Below are 18,441 nucleotides of genomic sequence, written 5' to 3' on the forward strand. Positions count from 1 at the left end.
CGCCTCCTTTGAACACAGAGATTTCATTAGGGCATCATGTCTGATAAACCGAGTCACGGATTAGACACATTTGTAGATGGGTCTTACCTACTTACACAAGAAAACCGTGGATTTGCGCTGGTGCAGTCACAAACGTAAGAAAAAAGTTAATGGATTGAAGCGTACCCCCTCTTAACTGGGGAAAGCTAGCAGCCAAGGTATTTCTTGCCAAGTTTTTTAAAAAAGAAAATGTGTTAGAAAATTCCCCCCTTTTCTATTTGCAACTAAAGTATATACAAATCAAGCTGTCTAGCTAGTATGCCTTGCCTTTGAGCGCTCTGGGAATTTGTAAACAAACCCAATGACAGTTAATTCTGTGCAATCCCAAGCATCCCGGGAAGTCGTGAAATAGCAGAGGGAAATAGATGGCTCTTTTTAAAATTACCATTAGATAACTTACTTATTGCTTGCTCCCATGCATGCCTCCTCAGAAATAAGTCTCACTGAGTTCAGTGAGATTTACTCCCAAGGAAGCGTACGCCGGATAGCAACTTCTTATGTGTTTCATTTGCTTAATAATGGGATGTGAAAAAGAGAATCTCCTAGGGCATAATTCTGGACTTTAATAAAACAGTAGCGCCACTGCAGTCAACTGCATTTTTTTGGATTTATGGTAACGTAACCGAGAGCAGAATTTGATCCATTTGTTTATTCAGAAGGCACAGATCTTGCCAGGCAAAGGACAGTGAATTTTCACAAAGTTGTGTTTTAAATGTTAGCAGAATAAATGTGCACAGAGAGCCCTATATATGTAGCTCCTTGACTTGCAGAAGAAATAACGTATGGCCTGCATGCTGATGAGTAGTGTTCATAATTTTAGCGCAGGAGTCCAGATCTCGTGAGCAAACTTAGTGTACTGATATATTTAGCATGATTTATTGACTTGGATGCATTGGTGCATTAGATTAGGGATGAATGTATAAATTCACAATTTTTTAATTTTTTGTTTTCATTAAGCTACTTCAGGGTAGGGGGTGAAACAACAACTAAAAAGTGCTTTTCTTCTGCTTTTGGGAAATCCCTTGGTTCCAGACATTTTTCTGGCTTGTTTGTATTCTCAAGTCAAAGTAAAAGATCTCAGTAGTATATTCTGAATTGGCATCTATATCAATATACAGTATAAGCCTATCTGTATTTTTATAACTGATCCTAAAACCTCTTTGTGGTACCTCTTTGTGGAAAGAATTTTAGACCATTAAATTGCGCAGGCAACAACAATTTCCTTTACTGCTGTGATTCTACATTATAAAGCAGACACATGGAAGCCGAAGAAAGGAAATATAAAGTTGTGCAGAGCTGTGCGAGATAATCTTCAGAGCGATCTCCTGCTCTGAATGTGCCGTTTGCGTATGCCAGCTGCATTAATCTCCCGCTTTGCTGTTGGGATACATGTAGACTTGTGGACTGAGCATTGGAGGTGGGGAGACCTGGACTCAAATTCTCAAGGAGCCTTAAAGCGGACTATTGAGGACCCAGCCATATAAGGTGTCTTCTGGCACTTCCCTGAAGCTTCAGGGGCCAAATGATGAAGGGCAGGTCCACACTCACAAGCTTCCCCCCCCCGTGTCATTGTCAGTGTCCACCCCCAGCCATTCAGCATGCGTACAACTGCCATCAAATTTTGCCTTTTGCTATGGGGACATCATTGGTCCATTTAGCTCAGCATTAATTACACTCCCAGTGTGGTGTAGTGGTTAAGAGCGATAGACTCGTAATCTCGTGAACCGGGTTCACTTCCCCGCTCCTCCACATGCAGCTGCTGGGTGACCTTGGGCCAGTCACACTTCTCTGAAGTCTCTCAGCCCCACTCACCCCACAGAGTGTTTTTGTGGGGGAGGAAGGGAAAGGAGAATGTTAGCCGCTTTAAGACTCCTGAAGGGGAGTGATAAAGCGGGATATCAAATCCAAACTCTTCTTCTTCTTCTTCTACTGGCTGGCAGCAGCTCTCCAGGGTTTCAGAGAGAGGAATCTTTCCCAGCCTTTCCTTGAGATGCCAGGGACTGAATCCTGAGATCTTCTGCAGGCAAAGCAGATATTCTACCACTGAAGTACAGACTAAGGCTGCTCGATAACTGGTCTTCAACATCACACGGTATCACCAGCTAAACATTGCAAGATACTGATATATCACAGTGTCTGAAATAAGGATACAGTGGTGCCCCGCAAGACGAATGCCTCGCAAGACAGAAAACCCGCTAGACGAAAGGGTTTTCCGTTTTTGAGCTGCTTCGCAAGACGATTTTCCCTATGGGCTTGCTTTGCAAGACGAAAACATCTTGCAAGTGTTCCGGTTTTTTTTCGCTCCCCCCCCTTTTTCTAAGCTGCTAAGCAGCTAATGGCCTTTTAGCCGCTAATCTGCTAATCCTTTAATAGCTGCTAAGCCTTTAATAGCCGCTAAACCGCTAATAGCGCTAAGCCGCTAATAGGGTTGCTTCGCAAGACGAAAAAAACGCTAGGCAAAGAGACTCGCGGAACGGATTAATTTCATCTTGCGAGGCACCACTGTACAGCTATCTACAGTGGTACCTTGGCTGTCGAACGTAATCCGTTCCGGGAGTCCATTCGACTCCTGAAACCGTTCAAAAACCAAGGTGCGGCTTCCAATTGGCTGCAGAAGCTTCCTGCACTCAATTAGAAGCTGTGTTGGATGTTCAGCTTCTGAAAAATGTTCGCAAACCGGAACACTTGTAGGTTTGCTGCGTTCAGCAGCCAGTTTGTTTGGGAGCCAAGCCGTTTGGGAACCAAGGTAGAGGCGCTGGCTGGCTTCATGGTTTTTCCTGCATTGTGATTTGTGCATAGCACACACACACACAGCCATACACATATCATGATTTGTGATATATTGCCAGGTCAAAAATTATGAAACCGATACCATGACTTCAAACCTGTTTTGGATGATAGATCTCCCAGCCCTACTACAGACCTCCCCCAATGTAGAAACAGGCTGTTTTCAATGTTGTTTTTACAGAGAAGAGATAATGGTAGGTGCAAAGGAGAAAGATTGGGATGGAATCCTACCATTGGCCCATTCACTGCTGCGTTGTCCATTCCAATTGGCATCTGCTGTCCAGGGTCTTAGGAAGAGGGTCTTCCATCGCATTTGATACGTGATCCTTTCAGCTGGAAATGCATAGGATTAGATTTGGCACCACCTTGTATGTTCTCCAGCACGGGCTGTGGCTGTTCCCACCTGGATAGAAAAAAAGAAGCAGATCGACAGGACAAATATGTAATAAAAAGTGGGCATGGATTCAAAGGCAGCCCTGGGTCTCAAAAGGTTGAATACTGCTGCCTTGAATCATTGGCTTTGAAGATAATATGAGATGAGAACTGAATAACAAATCAAAGTAATTAACAGCATTTCCGGAGCGTTTTGTAGCGTGCCTCATTGTCTAGTCAGATCTACAAAGTCATTACAAGATAAAAATTAGCTCCAGTAATGGTCACTAGGATGCTGTCAGTGCTGCGCAGTTTAATTTTGAAATCTAAAATGGATTTTGCTGCTTGTCTCTTGTGTTATTAACTTCACTGTCATCACAACAAAGCCATCAGTCTCAATATGTCCCCATTCATTCCCCCTTCCCTCCCCATACAGCCAGCCTTTAGCACTTAGTGCATCTAGATTTTGAAATTACTTTCTTTTTGGACTGAATAATGGTACGGCAGAAGACTCGACAGACAGTAGGCTGCCTTTCATACCACGGCTTCTTGCCAATTTTCGTTTTCGCGGCACGCCTACATATTATTTGCCTAACAATGAGTTTGGTGCATTTTAATATCAAGGGAGAAAACATTGCCCTGCCCTGCAAAAGGGTTTGCGGTTTTAAAAACATGGTGATAACATAACAATAGCAGACGTCTTCTATATTTTTTTAAGAATTGGCTGAAAAACTTTCTTGTGCTGCCAGGCTTATGCAGGCAATTATAAATACTTTCTGTAAGCTGGTGATCTCTGTCTCTCTCTCTACACACACACACACACACACACACACACGGGTTTTTATTGTGTATTTATTGTGTATTCACTATTGTTGCAAACGGGGGGAGGGGTTAATAATGTAATTGCGGTATACAAGTATTTTATATAAACAAATGGTAGAGAATATTTTAATAAATAACTTGAGAACTCCCTTAAACACTACTGGCCTTTAGGGACTTTTAGAGGGTTGCTTTGGGTTATGTGGGGTGGTGCCTGAGAACAGATGATTGCAATTAGTTACAGCCTATAGCTCCCCCACAAGAGCTGTTCCGCCCCCCAAGTATAACAAAAGGAAGGAAGTATAATGAGAGAAGGAACAGGGAGAACATTTAACCCTGTCTTCCCCAAACTAGTGTCCTCCATATGTTTTGGACTGGAACACCACGCCACAAGTCACGTTCGCTGATGGGAGTTGTAGTCCACATCATCTAAAGGCCTTCAGGTTGGGTCAAACTGATTTAACCCCTTTTTGTTTGCCTTGATTTTGGTTTTCGCTGTGTGTGAGTGTTTTCTAACTCATTTGGAACTTGGGTGGGTTTCCCAGAAATTGGTGCATTGATGGAATTCCAAGGGATTTTAAAAGGACTATTTATGTATGCGACAACAGCCGCATGAATGCTGCTTGCCCAGAAATGGAAAGAGAAGAAGGTACCAACAAAAGAAGAATGGATAACTAAGATGATGGACTATGCCGAAATGGCAAAGATGACTGTGAAGATCAGAGATCAAGATGAGAAAAAGTTTGAGCAGGAATGCAAAAAAAATTTAGACTAAAATATCACTGTAAATATATTAAAATGTTAGCAGGTTTGATACAACATTTATGTAATTACACAATCAGAAATTAAGATAAATAAGAGGGAAAACAGAGTTTGGAGAAATAAAATGAGATGCAAGAAATTATAGGGGGGGATTGGAATCCAGGAGAGGGGCGCGGGCAGTCTATATTGTATTTTTGGGAAAGTATTGAATTTATGCATTATTCTGATTATAAAATTTGAAAATAAAATATTAAAAACAAATATATTGGGGAACTGAACAGAGAATGAAGGGGAAAGTAAGTTGGGTGATCGATCAATCTATCCATATCTGTATCTTTCTATCTACATACCCTTCAACATTTCTCCCATGAAAATAGAGACGTCCCCTTCAAAATTTCTCCAATGACAATAGGTAAAGGTAAAGGTACCCCTGCCCGTACGGGCCAGTCATGTCCAACTCTAGGGTTGCGTGCTCATCTCGCTCTAGAGGCCATGAGCTGGCCCTGTGCGAAGACACTTCCGGGTCACATGGCCAGCGTGACGAAGCTGCAGCTGGCGAGCCAGCACCAGCGCAGCACACGGAAACGCCGTTTTACTTTCCCACTATAAAGTGGTACCTATTTATCTACTTGCACTTTGACGTGCTTTCAAACTGCTAGGTGGGCAGGAGCTGGGACCGAACGACGGGAGCTCACCCCGCCGTGGGGATTTGAACCACCTAGGCACTGAGGTTTTACCCACAGCGCCACCCACGTCCCCCCAATGACAATAGGGATGTCCTATTCCATACCCTCCAACTTTTCTCTGATGAAAATAGGAATGTCCTACCATATCCTACAACATTTCTCTGACAAAAATAGGGACGTTCTAAGGAAAAGCGGACATTCCGGGATCAAATCAGAAACCAGGACAGCTTTTGTAAATCCAGAACTGTCCCTGGAAAACAGGAACACTTGGAGGGTATCTATCTATCATCTATCTTCTCCCTGGGCCCTGTCATTTCTGGAACCCTTTCCACATCACCCAAATTCTGGTACCAGCTCTCTATACATCCCTTGGTAGATGCAGAGCCATGCATTTTACTGGTACACGGGACATTCTGAGCTTTTCCTCTGAAAGTCAGGAATGTATATCGCCAAGCCAGTGTTGGCAAATCATTCATTCAATCAGTGGGTCTCTGTTGACTTGAATTCCACCCAGACGGCTGGCCCGTGGGGCTGTAGCAGAAAATGAACGGTGGCGTGACCTGAACCAGCAGGAGCTCAGCTATGCTGCTGTGTGCGGACTTTCCAAAGCCATGCTACGTTGAGATATTACAACTGTGCATTTCACAAGAGCTAGAAAGTTATACTGAAGAAGCGTCGGCTGCCTCAATACCTCTGAGGCATGTGCATTCTGAATACGGGGAGGGGGGTTGAGAGAGAGCAAAAAGCAGCCCAGATCACTAGGAAACCAAACAGGGGTTCCGATTTTGAAACGGCGGCATGTGAACAGAGCTATTTTTTGTGTTGAGCTGTGCTGAACCAGTGCCAGAACTTTTGTCCCTTGTGTAATATATATGTCCAAGGACAAGTGAGTGTTTCGTTCATGTGTGGCCATTTGCAGTATATAAATGATGATCATGTTAAAAGACCTGAAATGCCTTCTCCCATGCTTGCAAAGCCTTTCACTTGTGCGCTAAAGAATTGTCTTGACCTTGCCACTGCTGGCAGGCACAGGGCATGCTCCTGGCACTGAGCCCATTGACTCTGTGACATCGAGGGTCTTGTCTAGCAGGAAAACGGTGGAAGTGCCATGCTGTAATTAAAGCACGAGGGCCTGAAGTCAAGGCAGTGACGTCAACTGTGAACCTCTAGAGATCTGGTCCCGAAACTTGATTCTAATAATGCCTTGTAGCGTTCTTCTGCTAGAAGACGAGATCTTTGCCTTTCCCTCTCTGGAAAGTCTGGACTCTTTCGCAAATGTATATGGCTCTTAAACTGATTGCTGTCGCACATTCTCACATGTCCCTGCAGCAGCACATACACACATACGTTCATGAGTTGGAAGAGATAAGACCGTTATGGATTTCAAAAATAATAAATGCACATCAAATCCTTCCTAAGCTGCTCAGGCATAAATCGAACTAGCAGATGCCTCTGTTATCACTTCATCACATTCCAGCACCAGGGTTATGTTTGTGTTTTGCTTTTGGACGGCTTTATTTGTCCCCAAAATATTTACGTTCATCCCTAAGCATTTCCTTCTATGTTCCTTACTTATTAAATGGCTCAGGACCGCAGTACCTTAAGGACCTACCCGGACCCTGAGATCATCTTCTGAGGCCCTCCTTCATGTGCCTCCTCCTCAAGAGGTCCAGAGGGTGGCAACACAAGAACGAGCCTTCTCTGCAGTGGTTCCCATCTATGGAATGCTCTCCCCCAGGGAAGTTTGCCTGGCGTCTTCATTATACAGTGGTACCTCGGGTTACAGATCCTTCAGGTTACAGACTCTGCTAACCCAGAAATAGTACCCCAGGTTAAGAACTTTGCTTCAGGATGAGAACAGAAATCGTGTGGCGGCACTGGGGGCCCCCATTAGCTAAAGTGGTACCTCAGGTTAAGAAGAGTTTCAGGTTAAGAAGGGACCTCCAGAATGAATTAAGTTCTCCCATGCCAATTTGGTATTTATAGCACAGTTGTCTTTGGGAGAAGTACCGGATTTACATATAAGCTAAACAAGCTATAGCTTAGGGTCCCACTCTCTTGCCCCCTCCCCATTAAAAAAAGCACACACCTGAATGTACATTTCCAAAATATAAGATAAAAACAAATAAAATAAAGCTTACATACAGCAACAGTGTTTTGTGTTGTGTATGGACCGATTTGGTCCATAAATTACCATATAGCATATGTTCAACAACAACAAAAAAGCAACAACTTGTTGTTGACAAAGGGCAGCTGGACATATAAAGGGCCCCATTACCTTCACTAGCTTAGGGCCTCATGAAGCCTAAATCCGGCCCAGTTTGGGAGACGTATCCGTCTTCCCTTGACGGTCCTCCAGATGGTTCACCCCACCAGATGGTTTCCAGTCCAACCAGTCCATGACATGGCCTTTGCCTAAGTAGCAACAGTTTGGTTGGTTGGTTGGTTGACTGTTGCCAATCTGATGCTAACACATCAAGCCAGAAGCAGAGGTTCACATAGAGATGCGGGTGAGACTGAGAAAAGGGTTGTAGCTCAGAGCATCTGCTTTCCATGCAGATGGACCAAGGTTCAATCCAGGTAGGGGAATAGACTACTTTCTGAAACCCTAGGGAGCACCTGCCAGTCAGTGCTGACAATATTGAGCTAGATGGCCCAATGGGCAGCCTCCTAAATTCTAAAACAGGGAATCTTGGATTGACTACAATACCCAGAATTCTCACCCAGCAATCTGGAGGCTCATGAACTGAAGAAGTTAAACTAGGTTCCTAAATGTCTCATTAGTAGGAAACATCATGGTGTGTGTCTTTTCGATTTGGCAGACGTTGCACAGATAGGTTGAGATTATTCATGTTCAACACCCGCCAGCACTGCCTCGTCTTCCATGATTGTCCTTTATATTTTCTATTAAAGGAAACGGAGTGGTTTTCCTCCCCCCCTCTCCTCGCACTTCCCCAGATGTCATTGCAATGTGGGACTGTCAGCGCTGTCAGTCACAGCCGGAGATAGTTTGGCATTCTGCTATTTGCATAAAATCAAAAAATAGCTGGAACAAATCTGCCCACCACAGCCTTCCAATTTGTGCCAGTCTGCCAAACCCCTCCAAACAGAGGAAAAGCTGTGTTTAGTCACTTCTTTTCGCTTAACATACTGTGGGTGTAATGTTTGGCAGTCAGGCGGCATTGTATGGAGTTCCGTTTCAGGCTTTTAAGCTCCCTTCAAGTGCACAATGGCGCACAGGCTTGTATGCTCACCTCAGCCACAAAATCCAGGGCATTGGGGTTGGCATAGCTGGGTACTTAAGCCTTTACAACTGCTCAGATTTCCCCCCCAAAAAATCCATTAGACTATGTTATTAAATAAAAAGTGGGCTGCAACGCTTAGGCCAGGGGTCAGCAAACTTTTTCATCAGGGGGCCGGTCCACTGTCCCTCAGACCTTGTGGGGGGCCGGACTATATTTTGAAGGGAAAAAATGAACGAATTCCTATGCCCCACAAATAACCCAGAGATTCATTTTAAATAAAAGGGCACATTCTACTTGTGTAAAAACATGCTGATTCCCAGACCGTCTGCGGGCCGGATTTAGAAGGTAATTGGGCCGGATCCGGCCCCCGGGCCTTAGTTTGCCTACTCATGGCTTAGGCAATCGAGCCAATCGATTGCTTCCAATGTTTTGATTGACTAAGAATATACCCACATTGAATTGGGCACCTGATTTATCATTTTTTGGTGGAAATCGCTTTAATTTCATGCAAGTACTTATGTAAACCGCATATGGCAAATACCAGCTTAGAACAGGCATTCCCTCCAAGGACCAACCCTAAACATCACACTGAATTTGCTTTTGCATTTTTTAGCATGCATGTTTTTAAAAATGCAGGCATCTTTGTTTTTGGCTCTGATCTTGCCCATTGCTGACACGTGGCCCCTGACAGATTACTTCCATGGGAAAGTGGCCCTCAGTGGAAAAAAGACTGCCCATTTCTGCTTTAGATGAATAACCTTTAGGATACGGTGCTGCTGCTAGGAAGTTACTGATAGCATCCTGCCTGAAACCACAAGCAAAAAGAAATCAAAAGTGTTTGGAACCGTGTGGTCTTAGAGCCCAGTCCACTAAGGACGTACCCAGCACACAAAAAGAAAACAGAACTTATCGTTACTTACTAATAGTTCCTCATCTGCAAGCTGATGGCTATCCGTTTATTCCTGTATAAAAGGGGAAAGCATTCTAAAAAAACAAGATTTGCTTTTGGGTTTCTGTGGAAAGCAGAGCTGTGGTACCTGCCGCCAGTCAGTAGATGTCACCTAACACCGATTTTCCCTGTTCTCCGCTGGAATGGAAAATATCCTTCAAATAGCAACATTGATCCCCTAACGATTTTTCTTAGGGGCACAAACGTGGTGTTTGGAAAAAGGAAGGGGGCGTAAAGGGCCCATCTGTCAATGAAGAACGCAAATGTTATATTAACTCTGATGTATATTCAAATGTATTCTAATAATGTTTCAAAACCTTTCTGAGTCTGCTTTACACTCCCGAACTTCTTTTCCAGTGTGGGAGTGGGAGAGGAACTGTTGGGAAGCGGAGAGGAAAATAAAACTAATAGACTGCGTCTGGGGGAAGTTTTCAACCTTTCACGTCGGAGAGAGACCCCAAATGCCAAAACCCAAGGAATGAGGGAGTCTATCACAGTTTTCTTCTTCTTTAGCGAGCCAGCAAGGTCTTTGCAATATCAGCAGCCATTATACCAGGGGTCTGCAACCTGCGGCTCCGGAGCCGCATGTGGCTCTTTTACATCTTTGCTGCGGCTCCGGGGCGGATACTAGCGAGGGGAGGAGGCGAATTGTGCGCCCCGACACTCCTCACTGTGGCGGGCGCTGTACTGGCTGTGACTTCGCATGGGGGCGGTGCGTGCGTTAGTCACGCACCGTCCCGATGTCACCTTCCCGCCCGCTGTCAGATCGTGGCTCTGGAGATATATTTGTTTTAAATGTCGCAATGGTTTTGCGGCTCCCAGTTGTTGTTTTTTCTTTGGAAACGGGTCCAAGTGGCTCTTTTTGTCTTAAAGGTTGCAGACCCCTGCATTATACCAATCCCCACCCTCCTCTCAGCCCTATTTGCATGCCTAACAACCACAACATTGGGCACTATGGAAAATGGTGCATAAACCTCTGGCCCAGAGGAAAAAATGAATCAGTTTTTGATTGATACAGTTTGCAATCAGTTTTTTTTTTTTGTAGGTTTTTAAGCAGAGGTTGGACAACCTTTGTCATGGGTGCTATAGTTGAGATTTTTGCATTGCGGAGGGTTGGACTAGATGACCCTTGGGGTCCCTTCCAACTCTACAATTCTATGATTCTATGAAAGGAAAATAGGGAAGGCATCTGTCTGATGTATAATAGGATGCAGTTCTAAAGGGCTGGTGTCGATGCACTAAAGGACTGATTCCAACATTGTGAAGAATGGGCCTTCTGATAGGATGCTATCTGCTGGATGCTCTCTTCTGTAGTGACTAGTTGGGTATCTAGGGGGGTATACCAAGCTTTGTACACTGATACCAACATCTTGGGATCGCAGGTGGCGCTGTGGGTTAAACCACAGAGCCTAGGACTTGCCGATCAGAAGGTCGGTGGTTCGAATCCCCGCGATGGGGTGAGCTCCCGTTGCTCGGTCCCTGCTTCTGCCAACCTAGCAGCTCAAAAGCACGTCAAAGTGCAAGTAGATAAATAGGTACTGCTCCGGTGGGAAGGTAAACGGTGTTTCCGTGTGCTGCTCTGGTTTGCCAGAAGCGGTTTAGTCATGCTGGCCACATGACCCGGAAGCTGTACGCCGGCTCCCTCGGCCAATAAAGGGAGATGAGCACTGCAACCCCAGAGTTGGCCACGACTGGACCTAATGGTCAGGGGTCCCTTTACCTTTACTTACCAACATCTTGAGCCTGGCCCAGTAGCTAAATGACAGACAGTGTTCCTGTTAGGGAGTGTCTCCAGGCTTGCATGTTGAGCACGCTGCCTTATGGAAGTGAGCCATGGGCAGAGGTAACGCTCCACTTTGCGAAAGCAAACCTCACACCAGACATGCAACAGTGTGTCAAGGAGCGTTGCACCTGCTCTCCCTGACCTCTTGCCTTCTTAGCTAGAAAACAGGGTCCCCCCCCCCGACCGTTTGTCCTCTCACAGATATGTTTACTAGACATAACGCTTGGCTGGAGCATGACCGGGGACGCAGACGTAATCAAGTATCGGGGTACATTTTAGGGAAGCACCTGCTGACACATGTATTTGCTAACGCTGGGAATGTGCTTAGATGGAAATTTGTCATGTTCAGGGTGGTTTCACTACTGTTTCCAATTGTTGACTTCTGCTAATAAAAGGAGCCTCTACAGAGCTAGCCGGCGGCCTGTTTGGAGCATGCTTGCCAGCGTGCTTCTGCACAGCTCACCTGCATTCAACCTCCCGTCGTCTCCATTGTTCCTACAGTGGGCAACTTGCACCCTCCAGGAGCAATGCCTCAATGCCTTCCATATGTGCTGTGTCAGGGGGACGATTTTGAGTCTCAAAGAAAGATGTGCTCTCCCAAGTCTACATTCCTAGCATGTTTGCACTTCTGTCTCAGCGACGTCTACGCCGGGTTGGTCATGTTCATAGAATGGAAGATGGCTGGATTCCCAAGGATGTGCTCTACAGAGAGCTGGTTTCAGGCTCCAGGCCTGTTGGCAGACCAACCGTGTGTTACAAAGAGGTCTGCAGACGCAACATAAAGGCTGCCAACATCAGCCCTACCATGTGGGAATCCCTTGCAGATGACCTCAGTGCCTGGGGGCAGACAGGTTGTGCATCCACAGCAGTGGCCAGAGGAAGAATGATGGTTGGGAGGAGCGCAGAGAGAAGAAACGCCATCAGCACAACTGGACGCCTTGATCTGCAACAAAACATGTCTCTCCTGTATCGGTCTCTACAGCTACAGCAGGCACAGTAACTCTCCAATGGCTTGACTTGTCCCCAATAGCGCACTCCTCCATTGTCTCCCCAGACAGACGGATGCCAACAACATGTTGCCGAAACCTCCCTCGCTGCACCTTTCCACCCATTGCAGAAAGTAAGGAGAGACAGGAGATTGGTAATGAAATATCTGAAAGGCTGTCGTACAGAAGAAGATGGAGAGCACTTGGTTTCAAGTGCTCCAGAGGGCAAAACAAATGGCACGTATCCCATGCAGCGATAAGCAGTGCAAGGATTCCTGCTTGCATCGGAGGACTTTCCCCCCATGTCGTGGTGTAGTGGTTAAGAGCGGTGGACTCATAATCTGGTGAACTGGGTTCGATTCCCCGCTCCTCCACATGCAGCTGCTGGGTGACCTTGGGCCAGTCACACTTCTCTGAAGTCTCTCAGCCCCACTCACCTCACAGAGTGTTTGTTGTGGGGGAGGAAGGGAAAGGAGAATGTTAGCCGCTTTGAGACTCCTTAAAAAGGGAGTGAAAGGCAGGATATCAGATCCAAACTCTTCTTCTTCTTCCTGCATGTGCGCTCAACACATTCCGCAGATCTGATTCAGAGGAACAGGGAAAACCCCACAGCAGTTTTAGGGGGAGTGGAGTGGGGGGGGAGCCTGAAAACAACCCTGCTCTACCTTCTTCATGCGATCCTTTCAGATATCGCATTTCCACTATCATGTCTCCCCTTAATCTCCATGCTCACAGACCCAGCCCTTTCGATGATTCCCTATAAGATTTGATTTCCAGACTCCTTACCATCATGGTTTCCCTCTTCCAGACATGCTCCAATTTATTATTTACTCTATTTTGCTGTTGCATGTTATATCTGTTCACCTCTTTTCTCAAAGCAATTCTTCGGCGATCAGCCTTCTTTATGGTCCAGCTCTCACTTCCATACATCACTACTGGGAAAACCATGGCTTTTACTATATGGACCTTTGTTGGCAAGGTGATGTCTCTGCTTTTTAAGATGCCGTCAAGGTTTGCCATTGCCTTTCTTCCAAGGAGCAGGCGTCTTTTAATTTCGTGACTGCTGTCACCATCTGCAGTGATCATGGAGCCCAAGAAAGTAAAATCTCTCATTGCCTCCATTTCTCCCCCTTCTATTTGCCAGGAGGTGATGGGCCCAGTGGCCATGACCTTCATTTTTTTGATGATGAGCTTCAGACCATATTTTGCGCTCTCCTCTTTCACCCTCATTAAAAGGTTCTTTAATTCCTCCTCACTTTCTGCCATCAAGGTTGTGTCATCTGCATATCTGAGGTTGTTGATATTTCTTCCGGCGATCTTCCGGCTTGGGGTTCATCCAGTCCAGCCTTTCGCATGATGAATTCTGCATATAAGTTAAATAAGCAGGGAGACAATATACAGCCTTGCCGTACTCCTTTCCCAATTTTGAACCAAACAGTTGTTCCATATCCAGTTCTAACTGTAGCTTCTTGTCCCACATAGAGATTTCTCAGGAGACAGATGAGGTGATCAGGCACTCCCATTTCTTTAAGAACTTACCATAGTTTGCTGTGGTCAACACAGTCAAAGGCTTTTGCATAGTCAATGAAGCAGAAGTAGATGTCTTTCTGGAACTCTCTAGCTTTCTCCATAATCCAGCGCATGTTTGCAATTTGGTCTCTCGTTCCTCTGCCTCTTCTAAATCCAGCTTGCACTTCTGGGACTTCTTGGTCCACATACTGCTTGAGCCTTCCTTGTAGAATTTTAAACATAACCTTGCTAGCGTGTGAAATGAGTGCAATTGTGCGGTAGTTGGAGCATTCTTTGGCACTGCCCTTCTTTGGGATTGGGATGTAGACTGATCTTCTCCAATCCTCTGGCCACTGCTGAGTTTTCCAAACTTGCTGGCAGTAAGTGGTGCCCCAGTAAATGGTGAACACTCAAACCAGGGATAGATCTACACACAGAGGGAAAAAACCACACCATAAATAAGTCAGAAATTAGATCGTTATAGCAACAACAAAATCCTATGGAAAGATGTGTATAAAAATTTCCTGCTCTCTGGTGCCTTCTGGTGTTGCATGTTTATAGCACATTCAAATCGTTGTTTCTTACTGAGTTCTAGGTGAGAATCACATGCCTTTATGATCAAATTAAGATCCTAAAACCTGGATAAACCTTGCCCGGTGCCTAAAAGCTGGGAGTGTTGGTGCCAGGTGAGTTTCCCTGAGGGGGGGAGTTCCGTAATGAGGGAGCAACCACTGAAAATGCCTTTTCTGTCATTGCCACCTTTTGCACCTCCTTTGGAAGAGACACATGGGGATGAATCTCTGGTGCTGAGTATAGGGCTCAGGCAGATTCATGTGTAGGGAGGTCCCTGAGGAATTTGTTGATGTCTTCCTGGTGGTGCTGAGGGCCTGGCACATTATTCCACAACTGGCAGGAATTTGGGTGCTTTATAAGAGATTCTTTTAACAGTGAAGGCCACTGTAATGTTAACATTGCGTGCAGCAGCTGCTTTTTCCTATTCTTATATAATGCAAAGCGCTCACTCCTGTTTCCTATTCCTGGCAGGCAAGCAGGTCATCTGAGTCACTCCCTGTTAACAGACTGTGGAATTTTGCACATCATTACTCAAAGCACATTGGTTCATGACATGCAAAATTCCAGATGATGCTCCTGTCTAACGAGGCTGCCAATAGGGAAAGAGCTGCAAAATAAAATAACAGGGCATATATATATATATATATATATATATATATATATATATATATGACCCAAATTAAATTAAATACTCTACCAGAAGCTGCAGTTAAAAAAAAGTAGTCTATCACTAGTCAGGCAGTTATATGATTAGTGTGGTTAGAGTATCAGGATGATGATTTACAGTTATTGCTTTAGACAATAAAGTATCAAGATGAAATGCAAACAAGAGCTAGAAAATATTAAAATAATGCGTAATACAAAACACCTAAAATATTCACCCAATAGCACAATAAGGACAAGTTCTAACTTTCTCCACTAAAAGGTGAACATCACTGTAGAGGTGACCCAAGGCCTGAGTGGATAAAAAAATGCCTTAGTCTGGCTTAGAACTGGATAATGTTGGTATCCTTTATTCAATTTATATATTCTCTTTCCTCCCAACAGAGCCCCGGGGTGACTAGCAGTGGGAAGACCCCCATTCACAGCTTCACTCGGCCAAGAAGCCTCACTTGACCTGTCGCTCTGTCTTAGCCTAACCTACCTTATAGGGCTGCTGTGAGAACCAAGGGGGGGGGACACCATATACACCAGGGGGGTGGGGAACCTTGGGCTCTCCTGATGCGAGTGAGCTACCACACCTATCATCCCTGGCCACTGGCTGGGGGGAGCTGTAGCTCAGCAACATCTGTAGGGCCGAAGTTCCCCAACACCTGATGTACGCTGTCATGAGCTACTTGGAGAAGCAGTGGGATATAAATGTAACAAAGAATTCGTGAGAGCCAGTGTGGTGTAGTGATTAAGAGCGGTAGACTCGTAATCTGGTGAACCAGGTTCGCGTCTCCGCTCCTCCACAAGCAGCTGCTGGGTGACCTTGGGCCAGTCACACTTCTCTGAAGTCTCTCAGCCCCACTCACCTCCCGGTTTGAGCCGCTTTGAGACTCCTTCGGGTAGTGATAAAGCGGGATATCAAATCCAAACTCCTCCTCCTCCTCCTCCTCCTCCTCCTCCTCCTCCTCCTCCTGTATTTGAGGTGGAGCACTAACCAAGAGCTTTATCTGAAGCCCTGCTTAGGATTCCCCTCCCACTAGAGGCTGATGGATGGGAAACCCTCCGAGTGTCCCTTTTTTCCAGGGACAGTCCCGGATTTACAGAAGCCGTCCCAGTTTCTGATTTGATCCTGGAACATGCCTCTTTTTCATAGGACACCTCTAATTTCATTGGAGAAATGTTGGAGGCTATGGAGTTGTGCAACCCACGAGCCAAGGAGATATGTAACTATGCAAACTTTAGAAGACATCTGAAGGCAGCCCTGTATAGGGAAGTTTTAAAAAAAATGTTTAATGTTTTATTATATTTTTATGTATGTTGGAAGCCACCCAGAGTGGCTGAGGCATCCCAGCCAGATGGGTGGGCTATAACAACAACAACAACAACAACAACAACAACAACAACAACAACAACAACAACATTATGGAATAGGATGTCCCTATTTTCATCAGAGAAATGTTGGAGGGTATGGAAACCCAGCCAGATGTGTGGGGTATAGATTATTATTATTATTACAATGGTACCTCGGGTTAAGAACTTAATTCGTTCCGGAGGTCCGTTCTTAACCTGAAACTGTTCTTAAGCTGAGGTACCACTTTAGCTAATGGGGGCTCCCGCTGCCGTGCCACGATTTCTGTTCTCATCTTGAGGTAAAGTTCTTAACCCGAGATATTATTTCTGGGTTAGCAGAGTCCGTAACCTGAAGTGTCTGTAACCTGAAGCGACTGTAACCCGGGTACCACTGTATTATTATTGGATGGCTATCAGCAGCAGGGCCTGCTTGGTGGTGGCACCTAAGCTACCTCATGCCATTCATGCGGCAAGCATGTCATTTCATTTGAAACAGCCATTAAGTATATCTTAAGGACCTTTCTGCTGCCATTTAGGTTTGTTAGCAGTTGCTGCTATCTTTAGTTATTTTAATGCGTGTTTAGCATTGCTGTTTTCAACATGCGCACAGCACTAAGGGTCGGGTCGTTTGTTCCTCAGGCTGCCAGTTCCAAAAACAAGCCCCAAGATGAGCAGCCCACCTTCGCGTTGCCTCCTCTTCCCCAATAACCCAATTGTGGAGGGGGGGCGGGGATATTTTTGGCTCCTGTCAAAGCTGCAAACACAACTCAATGATGGCGTCTCTCGAATCAGCCCACTTGTCCCCCCCCCGCTCCAAATCCAATCAATAAAATGGCCACGCTGAGCCCCCTGTGCCAATTTCAAAAACACAGCAGTGCCTGCAAGAAGTAAATCTGCTGCTGATCAGACCTCGGGGGTTCATTTTAGTTTAGCTGCAGTTTTTTGCAGTCTGTTTATATGAGCATCAAGCCAACAGATGTACCAGCGTTCTTTAGGAGCCGAAGAAGGGAAGCAGAGCGATCTGTGGTTCTGCCTGTGAAAAAAAGGCTGGTCGTGAACTGCCATAAAACCCACTTCTTTCAGTCCAGGTCTTTCTAATAGGATGCCAGGTTGAGGGATTTCCCTTATGTTGCGGGATTGACTTGCACTTCAAACATTATCATTCCCTAAACAGAAGGAAGAGCTTTTATTTCAGACATAACAGTTTGGGGATTTCTTTGTGCGTGAGCTTCGCTTTTAATTTGAAGCTGGCAGCCCCAACTCTTTGGGATTTTCATCCAGGAAAGACTACTTTATTCCCTTTATGGGTCTATATGAAAACCATGAATGGGACACATGTTGATTGCTATCTACAAATGAATTAGGCATAGCCAGACCAGTGTGTGCTTTTAAAAAAATTGGGCTGAGAAATGCTGAATTCCGCACACAGAAACACACAGTGCATTTTCCTTCACTTGGTTCTTTTCCTTATCAAGGGAGAGGCAAGGATGCTTCCTCCTGAGCCAATGAAAATCTTATTCAGCCACCTCTCTGGCTTTCTGGAACTTCAGTATTCATTGCACCTGCTTTCACAACGTATCTTCAAACCAATAAGGCCTAGAAACGTGGTGGTGGTTTTTTAAATAAATGAAAAGGAAGCTGAGATTATCAAGAGCCTGCCAGTCTCACAACTCCCATTCTAGACGTCTTGAATTCCTCTGGAATTGTGATGCACACACCCTGGATAGGTGTAATAGTATGCTAAATGATGATCTGGAGAAGTCATGGCTTCACGTCATTGCTATATACTCTCACACACAACCTTTTATTCTAGAAATATTGGAGAGTACTTGTTTTTTCTATGCAGTCCATGCATAGTCTCGATCTATTGCATACCTTTTGCCCCAAAAATGTGCTTCTTGAGAAACTCAGACCCTCCAAGTGTCCCCAT

This window comes from Podarcis vaucheri (assembly GCF_965113315.1).
Source record: "Podarcis vaucheri genome assembly, chromosome: 8".
Classification (NCBI taxonomy): domain Eukaryota; kingdom Metazoa; phylum Chordata; class Lepidosauria; order Squamata; family Lacertidae; genus Podarcis; species Podarcis vaucheri.